The sequence below is a fragment of the Zonotrichia leucophrys genome, chromosome 5, assembly GCF_028769735.1.
Source record: "Zonotrichia leucophrys gambelii isolate GWCS_2022_RI chromosome 5, RI_Zleu_2.0, whole genome shotgun sequence".
Classification (NCBI taxonomy): Eukaryota; Metazoa; Chordata; class Aves; order Passeriformes; family Passerellidae; genus Zonotrichia; species Zonotrichia leucophrys.
The window spans coordinates 16,565,996-16,583,222 of NC_088175.1; the positions used below are offsets into that span (position 1 = coordinate 16,565,996).

Consider the following 17,227-nt stretch of genomic DNA (forward strand, 5'->3'; position numbering starts at 1 on the left):
AACACAGAACAACCATAAAATAAAACACATGAAAATATCTAGACAGAGTCCAGTGAAAAGAGGCTATAAAGCTGTGTTCACATAACAAGGTTCTGGTAACTGGGGGACTGCAGGGGTGGATCCGCTGAGAACTTCCAGAAGCTTCTCCCATGTTCAGGAGAACCAATATCAGTCAGCTCCAAGACAAACCGTCTGCTGGCCAAGGCTGAGCCCATAAGTGAAGGCAGTGACACCTCTGTGATAACCAATTTATGAAGAAGAAAATGTTTCTGCACAGAATTAACTGCGGTCAGGGAAGAGAGGAGTGGGACTACATGACAGGAAGAACTGTGCAGAGCACCAAGGTCAGTGGGGAAGGAAGGGCAGGAGGTGCTCTAAGCACCAGAGCTGAGATCCCCCCACAGCCCACAGTGAAGACCATGGTGAGGCAGGATTTGCCCCTGCAGTCCATAGAAATTCACGGGGGTGCAGAGGTCCCATGGAGGGGACCCACACTGGAGCAGGTGAATACCTAAAGAAGGTTGTGACCCCTTGGGAAACAGGCTGCTGGCATGACTGTGACCTTGTGGGGACCCACACTGAAGCAGTCTCTTCCTGAAGGCCACATCCTCTGGAAAGGGGTCTATGTTGGAGCAGCTTGTGAAGAACTGTGGCCTGAGGAGAGGACTTACATTGGAAAAGTTCGTGAAGAACTGTGGCCTGTGGAAGGGAGCCCACACTAGAGCAAGGGAAGGACTCCTCTTCCTGAGGACAGCAACAGAAACAGCACGGGATGAACTGCCTGTAACCCCCATTCCCCATCTTCCTGCACTGCTGATAGCAGGAGGAGGTAGAGAATCAGGAATGAAGCTAAGGCTGTGAAGGAAAGAGGGCTGCAGGAAGGTGCTTTTAGGATTTTTTTATTTCTCATTATTCTACTCTGATTTTGATTGGTAATATTTTCAACTGCCTTCCTCAAGTCAAGTCTCTTGCCCATGACAGTATTTGGTGAGTGATCTCTCCCTGCCCTTGTCTCAACTCATGGACCATTTGTTATATTTTCTCTTCCTGTCCAGCTGAGCAGGGGAGTGGCAGAGCAGCTTTGGTGGATACCTGGCATCCAGCCAGGGTCAAACCACCAGAAGCAAGACAGGAAAGACTTCAATGGAAATAGAGAGAAGAGGTATAAACTGTTTACCATATTATAGGGAAACAAAAATTACAGAGAAGAACAACCAAATCTGAAATGACATAACGAATCAGTTTACAAACAGAACCCTTTTTCCAGCACAATTACAGTGACAGAATAATCACTGGAGAGCTTTAAGAAATCATTCACTGAGCTCTTACATGGGATAATCTAGCAAAGGGACCCAGGAGACATTAAAGATCTTAAAGAACAAACTCCTCAAAGCGCAAGAACGGTTCAATTCAATTTGTGGGAAACCAAGTGGGTGTGGAAGGAAGCAGGCAGCTGAATGGGAAACTCCTGACAGCACTCAAACACAAAAGGATGAGAATGAAAGGTGAAAGTGGGGGTGTGCTTCTCAGGAAGAATACAGAAACTCTGCCTCAGCATGTCAGAATGAAAATTAGAAAAGCTTGAAATGGCATGAAAATTCATAAAATGTGAAAGGCATCAAGAACGGCTTCTTAATGCACCCTGCTAGCAAAAGCATGACTAAGAAATCTGTGGGCCCAAAGCTGAATGGAACAAGAAACCAGTGGCAAAAAGAAAACATTTAGGTTACCTGTGGATGGCATTAGATAGATGTTGCAACACTTTGGTAAGACATCACTTCAGCCAACAAACCTCCTGCATTATGCCACTTACTTTGAATATTCATCCTGCTGAGATCCATCAGTCTTTTTCCCGTGTCCTTCAAAATGCAGGGCAGCAAAATCCCATGTTTAGTTTCATTCTCTTTCCACAATAATAAACTACTGTTTCCTTAGAAAACTGCAATGGACACTTCATTGTTGGACCAGTGTGTCTATCTTTACCAGATGAAAGATGGGAAGTTTTGGGACAGAAAAAGCTACATTGAGTGAGAATTAAGCTGTTTTATTTAAACAGATGGAAGATGCACACACAACACCACCAAAGCAAAGGACGCAGTTTGAATTATTGTTATAATTCTTTGCCACATGCCTACAGAAAGCTTGACAACAGCTAAGCTGTCAACATGCTATCATACCACCCATCCTGCTGACCAATCTTTGGGTTTTCTGTACTCCCCCAGTTGTCTGTGTCCATCTGTTGTCTCCTGTCTCATCCTTATCTTACTAGCTCTTTGGGGCAGGGAACATTTTTTGCCTTGTGTTTGAACAAGCATTGTGTAGGTGCTACCACAATAGGCAGGAATAAAAATAACAACAATAATTAGGTTATATCTTAGTATCTCCTTGGGTTGGAATGTTTCCCTCCTGACTTCACAGCAGTGTTCATAAACAATTATAACTTGGTGCAATATGGGGCCTCATAAACAAATAATTACATCCCAACCTACCTTCAACCATTTCACCAGTCATCCCTCGAGGGCTGATCTGCTGAGCTCTCCATATGCTCCAAAAGGTGAGTGTGTGTGAACTCAGTTTCAGCAGAAGATACCAGCCTTGCAGTGTAGCAGGACTAACACCCTGCACATAACCCATAGATTTTCTTTGGACAGAACAAGCTTCCTACACACAAACTGTTGCCTCCTACTTTTGTGTGTCAACCCTGACTCATTTCTAGTGCCAAGAAGAAGAGCATAGTATCTTCATCCTCTACTCCTCTGAAGAATGGCAAAAGCCTGCAGTTATAAGTTTATGTAAGATGGTGGAAAACAGTTACATTATAAACCGTGCACACAGACTGTGGCCAAGCACAACACTGTACAACTTTAACAAGCATATATTCCCAGGTGTTCTTTGAAACTAAAAGGAAAATCTTCCTTCCTTGAGGCTCACTAGGGAAAATGGCCCGCTGCACTGGAGACGCTCAAATTCACTCCTAGGCCCAACTGGATCCAGACAGGCTGTTAGTGTAAATCTAAGATTCAGAAAAAGATAAAAGCAATATGCCACATAGTATGTCTTGGACTGCTTGCTAGTAGCTGAAAGGTTCTGCTGAACTCTTGGGGAAGAAAAGCCCCATTCACCAAGAAACATCCTCCTCTCTTAAAGTGCCATGAGCCCCTCTCACAAGTACCAAAGTACCAAAGTATATGTCTACTGAATCAAGCATTAGGCTCTCTCTTCTCAAATCCACTGTCTGCAAAGACACCTCCTGCAATGCCTCATCCACACAACTCTGCTTGAGAACACTGGAAGAAATATGTTGCAGTGAGGAAAATCCTTTGCCCTTGTCTATTTCTTTTGATGGAAGAGCACAGAAAAATTATCTTGTAACTGTAACACACCATACAAATCTGCAGTGGGTTTTGATAGGTGAAAGCAGAAGTGTAAGCCTTTTTTTCCATCTCCAAATAATTTCACCAAATCTTCCCACTGTAAATTAAACAATAACCAGGATAAAAGTCTCCAATAACTTCCAATTCCTAGTTATGAAGATGCAGGCAGTTGGGCCAGTCCTCTGCTTGTTTATCTGCAGAAATAGAAAGGCTTACAGTGCTGGATGCTAATGTAACACTACTGAACACACAGGCTCCCTCAGGTCTTTTTGGGATGTGCAGTGTAAAACTGGATTATGCCAGGGGCATGGAGGGTGCTGTAGGGCAATCTGCAGAGGGAGTGATTCACCCTGGCTCTGCTTCCCCACGCTCCCACCACAACTGCCAGCGAGGGGACAAGCCTGCCTCTCAGGCACTGCAAGAGCTCTTGGGACCAGACATCAGGAGTTCAGGCAGCCCATTCCCTTCTAAACCTGTCAAAACTATAATAAAACAACCCAGTTAAAATTATGTGTCTCCTGTCTCATCTGCTCTTAAAACTTCCTGTGATGAGGGCACTACAGCCTCCCTCAGGACACTGTTTTCCTGCTTAACTTTCCAAATACTCATAAAGCTTTTCCTAGCACTTACCTCCACATCTTCCTTGCTACAAATTAAGCTGATTACTTCTTGTCCTATCCCCAGTGGACACAGAGAACAATTAATCACTGTCTTCTTAAAACAAGCTTTTAAATATTGGATGGCTTTTCCCTCGTCAATCTTCTCTCTAGTCTAAACCAACCCAGCCAATCCTCTCCTTGCAGACAGCGTTGGCCACTCTGGCTGCTCTCTCCTCATCTCCTTCCACTGTTTCTGGTTTTCCTGCTCTCCTGGATGCAATGCTCTGCTATGGCTTCAGCAGTGGCTGCTAGCGTAGAGAAACTACAGCCTGTGTGCTACACGTGACTCTCCTGTTAAATATACCCTGAAATGGGATTTGCTTTTTTGCAACATCACCACACTGTTGACTCATATTCAGTCTCTGACTCACAGTAGTGCCTCCCAGATCCTTTTCTGCAGTTCTGTTGCCTGGCTTGTTATCCCCCATTTTACATACAGGCATTTGAGTAGATCTTTCCAAGTACAGTACTTTTCATTTGTCTTTAATAAATTGCTTCTTATCAAATTTAGACCACTTTCTAGTTTAATTGGTAAATTACCTATGTTGTGCCAAGAAAGCAGATCAACTTCCAACCTCATGTTACACATTGACAACAAAGAGAGCATGAAAGGAAGAACTGCTGTGTTCAAACTTCTTAAAAAGAGTTACTGTCTTATCAGAAGCTCAGCAATTCACTGCTCCTTTTTCACTCTGCATTCTACCTGATTCTGGCAGGTTGACCCTGGCTGGATGACAGGTACTCACCAAAGCCGTTCTACCACTCCCCTCTGCAACTGGACAGGGAGACAAAATATAAAGAAAGGCTCATGAGTTAAGAGATCACTCATCAATTACTGTCACAGGCAAAACAGACTTGAATTTGGGTAATTAATTTAACTTATTACCAATCAAAATCAAAGCAGGACAATGAGAAGCAAAACCTAAAAACACCTTCCCCATATCCATCCCTCTTTCCTGACCTTAACTTATTCTCAATTCTTTACCTTCTCCCCATCAGCAGTGCAGGGAAATCGGGAATGGAGATTATGAGCAGTTCATCACATGTTGATTCTGCTGCTACTCCCTCCTCAAAGAGAAGAGTTCTTTTCCTGCTCTAGTCTGGGGTCCTTTCCATAGAAAACAGTCTTCCATTAATTCCTCCAGCATGAGTTCTTCTCATGGGTTACAGTTCTGCACTAACTGCTCCAAAACAGATCCCTCTCCATGGGGTTCAGCCCTTCAAGAACAGGCTGCTCCAGTGTGGGCACCCATGGGATCACAAGTCCTGTCAGCAAACCTGCTCCAGTGTGAGCTCCTCTCTCCGTGGATCTGCAGGTCCCTGCCAGGAGCCTGTCCCAGCACAGGTTTTCCAAGGCATCACAACCTTCTTTCAGGCATCCCCCTGCTCCACTGAGGAGCTCCCTCCATGGGCTGCAGGTGGATCTCTGCTCCCCAATGGATTTCCAAAGGCTGCAGGAGCACATCCTGCCTCGCCATGGTCTTCACCATGGGCTGCAGGGGGATCTCAGCTCTGGCACCCAGAGTCCTCCTGCGCTGCCTTCTTCGCTGACCTGGGTGTCTGCAGAGTTGCTACTGTCACATATTCTCCTTCCATTTTTCTCTGGCCACAACTGTGCAAAATTTTCTTTGCTGCTCAAGTACAATATCACAAAGGTGTTACTGTGATTCTTTGGCTTGGCCTTAGCCAGCAGAACATCCATCTGGGAGCCAGCTAGCATTGCTTCTGCTGGACATGAAGTTTCTGGCAGCTTCTCATAGAAGCCACCTCGTGACCCCCAGCTACGAAGACCTGGCCATGCAAACTCAATGCATTGACACACAGTGGTCTTCAGAAATTAACAGCAGCTCCCTCTAGCCTCATAAAATACATTTACTCAATGAAATTACAATCTGCTGTCAAAAAAGTACAGCAACATCCTAGGCACCACACCACTCTATGACCCAAGCTAGTACCAAACAGACCTGCTAGCAACTCATTAGCCCATATCATCCAACAAGGAAGAGAAGGGGCACTTTTTAAAAACTAATTATTTAATTATTTGAACTACATCTTTAAGACCCGGCTCAACAAAATTATGACTTCTGGTCCACTGGTATTAGATACACCCTTAAAATGTATTTGATTAATGACCTATATGAAATTACATCAAGGATCAATGTTTCTTTGTATTTTCTCCATAAAGTTCTTAGCATTTGATTCCCAGATATACAGCAGGTATTTTTAATGCATATACCTGAAATTATATTATATCATACCCTCTTTACCAATGCTGCTTGAGCTGACCAGACAAACTGGCAGATTTTATTACCGGGATATCAATGAATTAACAGGCATTCTGAGTCCCTCGGGAAGGTTGGCCTTAGTCTCCTCACAGGACTTCTGCACTCTCTTTGTCCCCATTCAAAAATAATCAATAATTTAAAATTTGTTTTCTTTGTGGTCTACAAAAAAATGTAGCATGTAACCAGCCATCATAAGAGAACAATAAATTACCAGAATTTCTCTCACCCAAGAATTAAAAAGGATGTTAAATGAATGTGTCCAGAGGAGGATAACAAAGCTGCTGAAATGCTAGGACACGTCCTTTGAGGAGGGGCTAAGCACTCTGGGTTTATTTAGTTAGGAAAAAAAGAGGATTGAGAGGCAAGCCCACTGCTATCTACAGCTTCCTGAGGAGGGGAACTGCAGGGAGGTGCTGAGCTCTTTTCCCTGGTATTCAGTGACAGGACATGAGAGAATGACTTAAAAATGCTGCAGGTGAGGTTCAGACCAGATATTAGGCAACACTTCTTTACAGAGAGAGAGTGACCAAACACTGGACCAGGCTTCCTACACGGGTGGTCAATGCCCTGTGACTCTCAGCAACACTTGCACAATGCCCTCAATGTTTACTGTCCTGAAGTGCTGGACTAGTTTGAACTGGAACTATTCTATTCTATTCTATTCTATTCTATTCTATTCTATTCTATTCTATTCTATTCTATTCTATTCTGTTATCAGATATATGAAGCTTTCCTTTCAAGGAACTCAGTGTTTTACAAATTATAATTTTGAATTTTCGGTGAATGGCAAAAGTGATGACTGTTATGAAAAACTGGTTAAACACACTCTGGGAAAGAATTCCAGACTTCTGCTTCTTAAGTTAGTACTTAAGGACCATCCTGCCTGCTCTGCTGACACTCCATACCACTGTAATGAAGTTCATGGGTCATGGATCAGAACATGCTGAGGAACACCTGATTGAAAATCCTTACAGAAAAGGACCTGAGCTCCTGGTGGACACCACATTGAATATCAGCCAACATGCCCTTGCACAAAAGGCAGCTAATGATATTGTGGGCTGCATTAAGAATGTTTTCAGCAGGTGAGGAAGGGGATCCTTCCCCCTGCTCAGCACTGGTGAGGCCAAACGTGGAGTACTCTGTGTGCAGCTGTGGACTCCCCAGTACAAGAGGGAGGCAGACATAACAGGGCCATGAAGAAGATGATGAGTGTCTCTCATACTAGGAAAAGCTAGGAAAGCTAAGACTGGAGGAGAAAATACTCTAAAGAGTCTGTGGGGTGGGCAGTGTCTGATCAATGTACGTAATTACCTGAAGGCAGGCTGTAAAGGTAACACAGCCAGGCTTTTTTCAGTGCTGCCCAGTGACAGGGCCAGAGGCAACGAGCACAGACTAAAACACAGAAGGTCCTGCCTGAACATCAGGAAACCCTTTTTTACTGGGAGAGTAACTGAGCCCTGGCACAGGTTGCCCAGGGAAGTTGTAGAGTCTCCCTCCTTAAAGATACTAAAAAGCCATCTAGACATGGTCATAATTGCTGGGTGGCCCTGCTTGAGCAAGGGGTTGGATCAGATGACCTTGAGAGTCCCTTCCAGATTTAACCATTCTGTGGTTTTCACCAGCCATCAGCAGGTCAAAAATCTTCCTAGAAAACAGTGCTCTGTGGCCTAATCTATTATTTTTCAAATGTCTCCTGATGCTATAGCAGATCCTTCTGTACTTTGGTACTGCAGATGGTGCAGAAAGGAATTTAACAGTTAGGACAGGTTCCTTCTCAGGACAATGCTGCTGTTTCACTTACTGCATGAACTGATTGAGATCTTTGTGAAATCACTTTAATTCCGACTTATGCAACGCTCAGAAAGGTCAGACAGGTTATTCCCTCCTTTCCATCACTTCCCACAACTAGTGAAGACGGAAAGCACAGTGGCCAAAAAAACTCAAATCAAACTGTTTAATGCTGTTAAGAATATATTGCTCACATCAGCAGAGAATTTTATTCCAGATAAGATCTTAGACTAAAGCAAGGACTCTTATCTTCTCTATACATTGCCAACATATGGGAGTACAAAAGGAGGACAGCACAGACTTCCATTGGTTCTTCCAGACTAATGAACAGAAGAGAGTTCAACCAAGCAAGGAAAGGACAAATCATAATCTTTTCCCACCTTCTAATGGTCCAAGGACCAGAAAAGAAAGTATCAAAAAGTGCACATCACAATCTACAACCTTATACGTTCACTGACTGACATCCACATGTAGTAAATGGTATTTGTGAGTAACAAGAGCATTACAACTTGTGGCTTAACTTGCACCACAACTTGATTCACTTGTATGTACAACAGCAACTATAAGAGTAGAAAATTAGAAGAATATCAACTGGACAGAAAGCCTCTCTAACACCTTGAAAAGAATCTCTCTTCCATTTTGCTTTTTAATAAAAGTGAAATATTTTGTAAGAAATACTGTTGTCTACCTGGTAATTCCTTAATTCATATCAGTTGAAAATTGTGCAGTTACAGAAGGAAGAAGATTCACACTTAAGATGAATGAAGAACTCTAAGCTTAAGGTGAACAGATTTTTCTACAACCTTTGCATTGCTTCCCTCCATGACTAGTCATGAAGACAGGACAGAAGGTCCTTCCACACATCCCTCACCAGATCCCATTCCTCCACACTCCATTTAGTTTCTGCAATTCAAGCAGATTCCTTTTCCCCCTGAAATCAATGTTTAATTAACACATTATTGGAAAAAAAAACCGGGATGCAAGAGCAGACTGAAACAAAGCCAGCACTACCCTGCTCTGCAGATGCAGCCAGTCCCATTAGACAATTACCCCACTGGAAAGTTATTCCTCTCCTCATCCTCCTTCAGCTGCCAGCAAACATCATCTTCTTGCTTAGTTACCTTTCCTTCCATCCCCACAGGACTCTTTCCTTTCTTAGAAGGGGTCCACAACAGCAGAAAAGGCAGAGTAGAGGGAGAAGGGGAGCAAGTGCTCTCTGTGCAGCCTCACAGTGTGACTGAGGCCTCATCTTTAATCCTGCCATCCCCAGGGCAGCACACTGATTCCCCTGATGACCATCCCATCAACACAGCAGGCACAGCAGAAACAGGACGATGTGCTGTGCCATGAGCAGGGGATTCTCAGAGGGTCAAACCCACAAGCAGATCCTGGAACTACGCACAGCTGGATGTAGCCAAAGGCAGCGGAGATGGTACCGGCAGCTTCAAAAAGTTTACATCATACCTCCCCCTATCCTCATCAATTATTATTCTATCCCATTCCTTGGCTCTCATCCTGCTGCTGGGAGGTACTTGGATGCAGGGGATGCTGCAGCACTGTCAAGGGCATTATAAGGCAGGCCCAGGGCTTGAGCACCCTCCCTGCTACACACACAGGCAGCCACACTACAGGGCTGGTGCAGCTGGCAAAGGACAGCAGAGTCCATGAACTCCTGGGCTGAGCTGCCCTAGCTATGAAGGGAGACATCAGGATCTTTGAAGGAGTCTACCATCCCAGCACTGTCATTCCAGGATCCAAAGCTACTAGTGTTAATTAGTTCCCATGATGTGATGGATGACAAGCGGCAGGACTAGGAATGACACAAGCAGATTGTGTTTGAAATAAGCCATCCCTCACCATCAAGGGCAGAGAAAAGGAATTTGGAAAGGACAGCACGCCAGTGAGAGACTACAGATACAATGACAGCCCCAAAATCCCTGATATACCCTTCCCACCACCCCAGCTCGGTCCTTCTGCCAGCAGACAAAAACAAGCAGGGGAGTGTGCCTAGGAGAGAACTCAGGCACATGGCCGTGAGAAACAAGAAGAGAGCTCTAAGACAAGGGGAAGCAAAGCAGATGAAGGGCTAATCCACCCTGTTGCAAGAGACCATATTTCAGACAGAGCTGAACTTCTGACAGCTGGAAGCAAACCTCCACCACCCGCTGAAAAGCCACATAGTGATACTCAGCAGCCCAGAGTCTAAAGAGGCTGAAGGCTTTAGCCCAGACAGAGCACTTTGACAAGCTGGCTGTGCAGTGCACAGTTCACAAGAGCTGTCCACGGTGCTCAGAGAACACTGTTTTCTGTGAATGGTAACGAGAGAAATTGTGTTCCCACCTTCCCTTAAGGGAGAACACAGGATCTTCCAACATCACTAGTGTATTTCCAGTAGGAGTCTTAATGCTGAACTTTTCAAGAACATCACTACAGAAACACTGCATTTTATCCCTACTAGACTTCAGTAAAACCATACTCAAGTTAGCCCAACCAAATGGTTTTTCATGGTTTTTCCATTGAAAAAAAAATTCACAAAAGGGTATAAACAGAGCACTAGAAGTGCCACCCATTGCCCACAACAAGTTGAAAGGAAGAACAAATTTCTCCCATGCCATCTATGAAAGTGTCTTCATCTGACTGTTTGGACGGCAGTGAGAAATCAAAACACCACTTCTGATTCTCAGAGTCCTTTACACATGAATTGCCATCATCTATGCCCAAGTGAGGAGAAACAAAAGAAAAGAAAAGAAAAAGCAAACAACCTGAACCAAGATTATGTAGTGTACTGGTTTCAAGATGATACTCTTCTCTCTTGGTTTCAAAATTAGAAGTATTTCCCCCACCACTTGCTGTATGACCAAACCAGCTCTGCTAGACTGACAGACTGCTATTACATAGAAAAGGGGGATGAGGGAGAGATGAGAGCGGATACAAACTGCCAAAGCTTAACCAAATTTTGGGTAATTTCTTGCTTCAGCTTGGACAATTGTCCAAAAATAAAGCCTGTCTTCTCTTCATGCTGGTGGGGGACAGGGGCAGATAAAGCTGGATGCATTTTGTTTTTAAATTAAGCCCCTTGTCACCTGCATCAGAGGTCATGTCTTATGCTGGCTTTTGGTCATCATAAAGCTTCTGACTCTTTCAGTTTGTTCTTGGACAGATCACTGTGTGTCCTTACCATTGACACAGCCTATCACAGCTCAGCCAGTATCCTGACATCCACTTGCACGTGCCCACAGCACAGGGCTAAAGGAGAGGGCAAAAGAAAACAGACTGGGGTGGAGGGGGAGAAATACACTCTGCTTGTCAAGAAAAATACTCTTAAGAGCCCTGGAGGAGGCTGCAGAAAAAGAAGTTCAGTAAATCCACCAAAATACCACTGCTGATACAAGAAAAAGGGAACTAAACTCTACCTTCCCAGGAATAACCCAGACAGAGCCCAAACATTTTGTACAGCCCAAAGGTGTCCTCTAGGTTGAGGGCTTCAATCCAATCCTAACACATACAAAAAAAAAAAAAAAAAAAAATTACCCCTGGCACCATCTCTCACTCTCTGAATGCTTGGCAGGAGCTGAGTTCTCCTCTTGCTTCAAGGATGCAAAACATTCAGGATCAGGGTAAATTCCAGCACTATGTCAATGTTCTTCCTTGGGTTCGAATCACTGGGGAAAGGGAGGAACCATAAACCCTTGGGCCCACCTTTGCCCTTCAGGGCATCAGGGAGGCAGTCTGCACAGGATGGGAGCAGGAACACAGGCCCTGCAACACATTCTGCCTGTTGCTCAGATTGTCTTAGAGAGCAGCCATGTAACAGCCCAGTGTAACAAGGATAAAAAGGTGTGAGAGAGCATTGAAAGGAGGGCTACAAAGATGGTGAAGGGCCTAGAGGACAAGCCTTATGAGAAACAGCTGGGGTCACTTGGACTATTCAGTCTGCAGGAGACAGGGAATACCTCATCAGAGTCTGCAACCTCCTCACGAGGGGAAGTGGAAGGGCAGGCACTGATCTCTTCTCTCCGGTGACCAGTGACAGGACTCAATGAAATGGCCTGAAGCTGAATCAGGGGAGGTTTAGTTTGGATGTTAGGAGAATGTTCTTCCCCCAGAGGGTGGTTGGGCAATGGAAGAGGCTCCTCCCCAGGGAAGTGGTCACAGCACCACGCCTGACAGAGTTCCAGAAGCATTTGGACAATACCCTCAGGCACATGGTGTGATTCTTGGTGTGTTTTGTGCAGAGCCAGGAGTTGGACTCCAGCTGAGGCTACTGTATGATGGTAAGATTCCTACAAGCACAGGAGCTGCAGCACAACCACTTCCAAAGTAATTGAGGTAAGAGGGACAGCAGTGAGAGCTCAGAATGTAACTACTGGTGAAGCTGGGCAGCTGAAACAAGATTGGCTCTGGTGAGCACAAACCAGGGGAGCAGAGGAATCTCTCCAGGCATCACCTAGAGTAACCATGTGAGGCATTGGACACACCCCTGCCTCCACGTTCCTGCCTGTAGATTATGACTGCACCTCAAGGTCAGAGAAAGGAGAAAAGCAAAAGGCAAACACCAGTAGCTCTGGACAGATCTATTTATTCAACTTTTGCTATTGTTTCACGAAATGGAAAGATCCAGAAATGGAGACCTTGCAGCAGGCACAGCCACACAGAGAAAATGAGGAGTAGCAGCTGGCAGAACCACAGAAGCACCTTCCTGCCGCAGCTTCCCTCGCCCTGGGTGGGAGCAGCCCATGGCCAAAGACGGAAGTCAGTCCTTCACACCCAGAAAAGGAGGGTGCTGAGCAGTTCTGTGAGCCTTGGAGAGGGTCCTGAACATCCTGAAATGCAGGAAAAGCTTCCCTCTCAGTGCCTCAGCTGCCTCATCCCCACATGCCAGTCACCACAGCCACCCACTGAGGCTTGTCGTGTTCTAGCTGGGGGAACAAAGGAGGGGAACAGTGGATGGAGAGAGAGACTCTTATCTCCCTATGCTTCCCCAGCCTTTTCCCTGCTCCACTCAGACCTGAAAAGCCATGGCTCTCCTGCACATCCTACAACAGAAACACAAGGAGCTTTTCTCCGCCTCTCAATTCACCACCCTCCAGGCTCCAGCAGGGACTGCATGGAAATGGCGATATTCCTGTATTGTCTGGATCAACAGTACGGATAAGCTCAAAGAGGGCAAGAGAGGATGGCATGGGAGGATGAGGCGGGAATGCTTTGTTCAGCCCTGGTTCCGTGCAGCCCACCCCCTCTCTCGATCGCAATGCCCTCCAGCTCGGACATGCAAGGAGGCATTGGAAAGGGAGGGGACCTGGGATGCTTATGAATTTTGTTTCCCCTATCAAGGGGACAGCACACTCCCTGGAGCATGCCTGGCTGTGACGGAGCTCCCTGGAGTAACCTTTATTCCAGTGTGTCGCAAGCATGTATTTCACGGATGGTTACACTGCATCATTATCACCAGACGTTCATTTGACCAAAATAATGTTATTAGCATCGTCAGGTCCATTTTCCCCCACACAATTTCTCCCTCCCCAGTACACATACACTCCCTCCAACCCCCAGGCCCCTGCCATCCACACAGGGCACACCCCTCCCCGGCACAAAATCTCATGATGTGTGACACAATGTCCAGGAAAAGAGAACAGCAAGAGGGGCTGGCGAAATGGATGGACGTGCCTTTGGCAATTACTGCGTTCCTCACCCTCTGCCAGTGTTTACCAACCGCACAGACACACAAAGATGCACACGCAAAAATTGAAATTAAATCACCGACTACCCAAGGTGCATGACCATGGGTGTACGCGTGTGCCCAAGCTGCGGCCACATTCCTGTCGGGAGCCCAAATCCGTGTGGCATGAAGTAAAGGTCATCGTGCCACTGTTGTGATGCACTAAAAAAAAGCCGCAGAGCCATCAGGATGTAACACAGAATTTTCTCGTCAAGGGATGAGAAACCTTCGGGGGAGTGGGGGCTGGGAGGAGGAAAAGCGGGTGTGCGGATGGGGGGGATGGGGGAAAATGGCAGAAAATGGGGAGGAAAATGAAGAATACAAAGCTCCACTTCGCTAATCCAAGATAGACAATCCATCCCTTCCCCCCTCTGTACGCCCTCCCTCCCTCCGAAATGTTGGTGCAGATGGATTTCTGTATCTTGGTTTTGCAGCAGTGGGTCTAATGACTCCCATACCAAACCCCCTCGCTATGATAACCCCTCCCACTATTTTTTTTTAGACCCGGCTGAAGAATAATGTGTTTTTAGAGATAATGGGTTTTATAAAAAGAAAAGGAAAAAGGGACGCAGCGCAGACATTATGCGAATAAGCTGCTCCCCGCATCACCCCCATCTTCTCCCAACCACACATTCCGATTTCATCCCCTCCCGTCGTTCTCCAGCCTTCCCCATCAGCTCCCCCAAGGAAAGGAAAAAACCCACAGCGCGATCTGGGTAGCCGATCTCAAAATCCCAAGCACTAATCTGCTTGAATTTGTTCTTGCCCTTATATAAGCAGCAGCACGTCAACATGTTCAGTGGAAACGCAGCGTAAAATGAGGCCAGGCTACAGCCATGAACAGGGGTGATATCGGCAGATATCGCTTCTATCGAGAAGCCATCGCCACCAGGTTGATGAAATCAAGCACTGGGCTTCCAGCCGTTCCCTTGCTTTATTTATTTATTTTTCAACACTTACTCTAATTTTACTTTGTTTCATTTTGGTTTCGCTCTACTTCATTTTTGAAAGGACAAAAGCGAAATAAATAATTAAAAGCCTAGAGACATACCCCACCAGAAGGTGCCCGAATGCTCCAGAAAGAGAATCCTCACCTCCTAACTTTGGGGTTTGGTTTTTTTTTTTTTAAATAAATAAATACAGTCCTGTTGCTCACATTATCCCCAAACTTCCAGTGTCCCCAGCTGCACCTCCCTACTCCCGAAAACCAGACACTTTGCTAGCGAGAGATAAAGGTTTAAGAAAGTGCCGAATACTGAAAAGAAACTGATAGAGAAATGAAAATTATGTCTATACAGTAATCCAGTTCATTCAGCTGATAAGGTGCGTTCAGTCGCAAACCCACGAGCGATAATCTCTGCAACCTCCTCCCCCCAAAATACTACTAACCCTTATATAAACTTGCTAAACGTAACACTGATGACCATTTCAAATGAAACCAGTGACAGACGTAACACCTTTCTGGTTAACGCTACAATTAATAACTGACCGTATCATCACGGCAAACAAAACCTTTTGTGATCAAATTTTCCCCCACCTACTCAACGTTTCTCTTAGACTTTGCACTGGTCTAGTTAAGAGTTCGCCCCCTCAAAAAATAGCCCCTCAAAATTTTCAATAAGGAGGTATTGGTGAGCGGTCATTTCAATATTCACCTTTTTAGGAGAGCTGTGTGCTTATCTCAGAACAATTACGGGTAGCAAAAATACAGGAGGGACAAATAATATTTAAAAAAAACCAAAATAATTTCTTAAAACTATTTGCAACGAAGTGTTGAACAGTTTGACCACAGAAAGGTGGAAGGAGAGCTTGGAAAAGCAAAAAGCTGAAAGTGTGCTTTTTATAAACGATTCAATGTTTTTAGCCCTGGTTCTGCCTCCCCAATCCTTTGGTTTTTCTGCCGCTGATCTCATGCCTAATCTTTTTTATTGTTTTCTTTCGAGGGAGGAGGGGTAAAAATCAGGAAGAAAAAAAATTTGAAGTGTTCAATTTGAACAAAATACCTTCTTAAAACTGCATTGTTAAATACGTTATTTCGTAGCCACAAAAAATTACCATTAAAATAAATTAAAGAGTAAGCAAAAGACAAGTCACCTGCAAAGCACCAGAGTCGGTGCCCTTAGGTAGGAGAATTACATCACTCCCTGACTCAATGGTGTTTTCTTTTAAATTATAAAGCAGGTATAATTTTTTTCTTACAGAAAAAATCCCGGTAAGAAAAAAAATATAAAGCCGTTATTTCACATATATTTTACACGAAAAAAAGCACTGAACCAACCTTTAAGGTCACTGACTGCCTGAAAACCCACGGCAGTCACTCACGGTGGAAGTTTTCAGGCAAGACGGCTACTAAATCATTAATACAAACAAATGGAAGGCGGGGAAGAAAGGCGCTACCGTAATAGATCCGAAGACTTGGAAGAGACAAAAAAATATTAAAGAAAAAAACTTTCCTTTTCAGCCTCTCTTCTTTTCTCGTTAGTATTAAAAAAAAAAAAAAATCCTTGAGCTTTAGTCAAACAGCCGGCTCACTCTAAGGGTCTCCCTGCTGTAACTCAGCGTAGTGTCTTCTTTTTCGAAAGCCCCCCCACACCAATTTTCCATTGCAAAATGCCCCGCCGCGGGAACTGCGATCTCCCGAAAAGTCCGACCGAAGGAGCCGGAGCGTCCCGAGGGTCGGAGCGCGCCCACTCCGCGCGGGCGGGCAGCGCCCAGCCCCGCCGGGGCAGCGAAGAACGGGAGAGGGATAAAGCGATCCGAAACACTTGTCGTGGTAAGGGTGAGGAGAAGCCCACCCGCGGAGCTCCGGAGCGGCGGCGCCCAGCACTCGCCGGGCGGGCAGCTCCCTCCGATCCGCGCCGTGCCGAGCCGAGCCGCCCCCCGCCCGCCGCCCCTCTCACCTCCGCAGCCGGGCGGGCGCCGGCCGCCGCGCCAACTCGCGGCTCGCCTGCGCTGCGGGGCTGGGGGCTCCAGCGTGGCCCCAGCCGCGGGGGCTGCGGGGGTCCCGGGGACGCTGGGCTGGGCTGGCCGTGCCGAGTCGTGCCGTGCCGGGAGAGCCGCGGGCGGCCGCGGGCGGAGCTGCGCAGGGCTGAGCGCGCCGCGGTGCCGGAGCAGCCCGAGCCCCGCGCACGCCGCCGCCGCCGCCCCCTGCTGCCGCCGCGCCCGCCCCACCGGCCCCGGCTTTTAAAGAGACCGCGGGTCCGCGCCCCGGCCCCCGGCACGGCCCGCCCGGCCCCGGCAGCGGGCACGGCCCCGGGCACGGGCAGCAGCGCACCGCCGGGCTTCGCCTCCCACGCTTCCGCCGCCTCCTCCCAGCAGAGAGCCTCGGCGGCTTCTCGGCCCGTCAGCCTCCTGCTCCCCGAGCGCTCCTTCGCCGGGCCGGCGCAGCGAGGGCGGATTTCT

General features: G+C 46.5%; 1 protein-coding gene across 1 annotated transcript in view; it reads right to left on the reverse strand.

Annotated features, from left to right (window-relative positions):
* The window catches only part of NRXN3 (neurexin 3), a 964,874-nt gene extending 947,918 nt beyond the window's left edge, over positions 1-16,956 (reverse strand). Inside the window, exon 1 of the mRNA XM_064715475.1 lies at positions 16,726-16,956. The gene's annotated coding sequence lies outside the window, so the exon portion shown is untranslated. The remainder of the gene's footprint in view (positions 1-16,725) is intronic.
* Between the last annotated feature and the right edge of the window lie 271 nt (positions 16,957-17,227).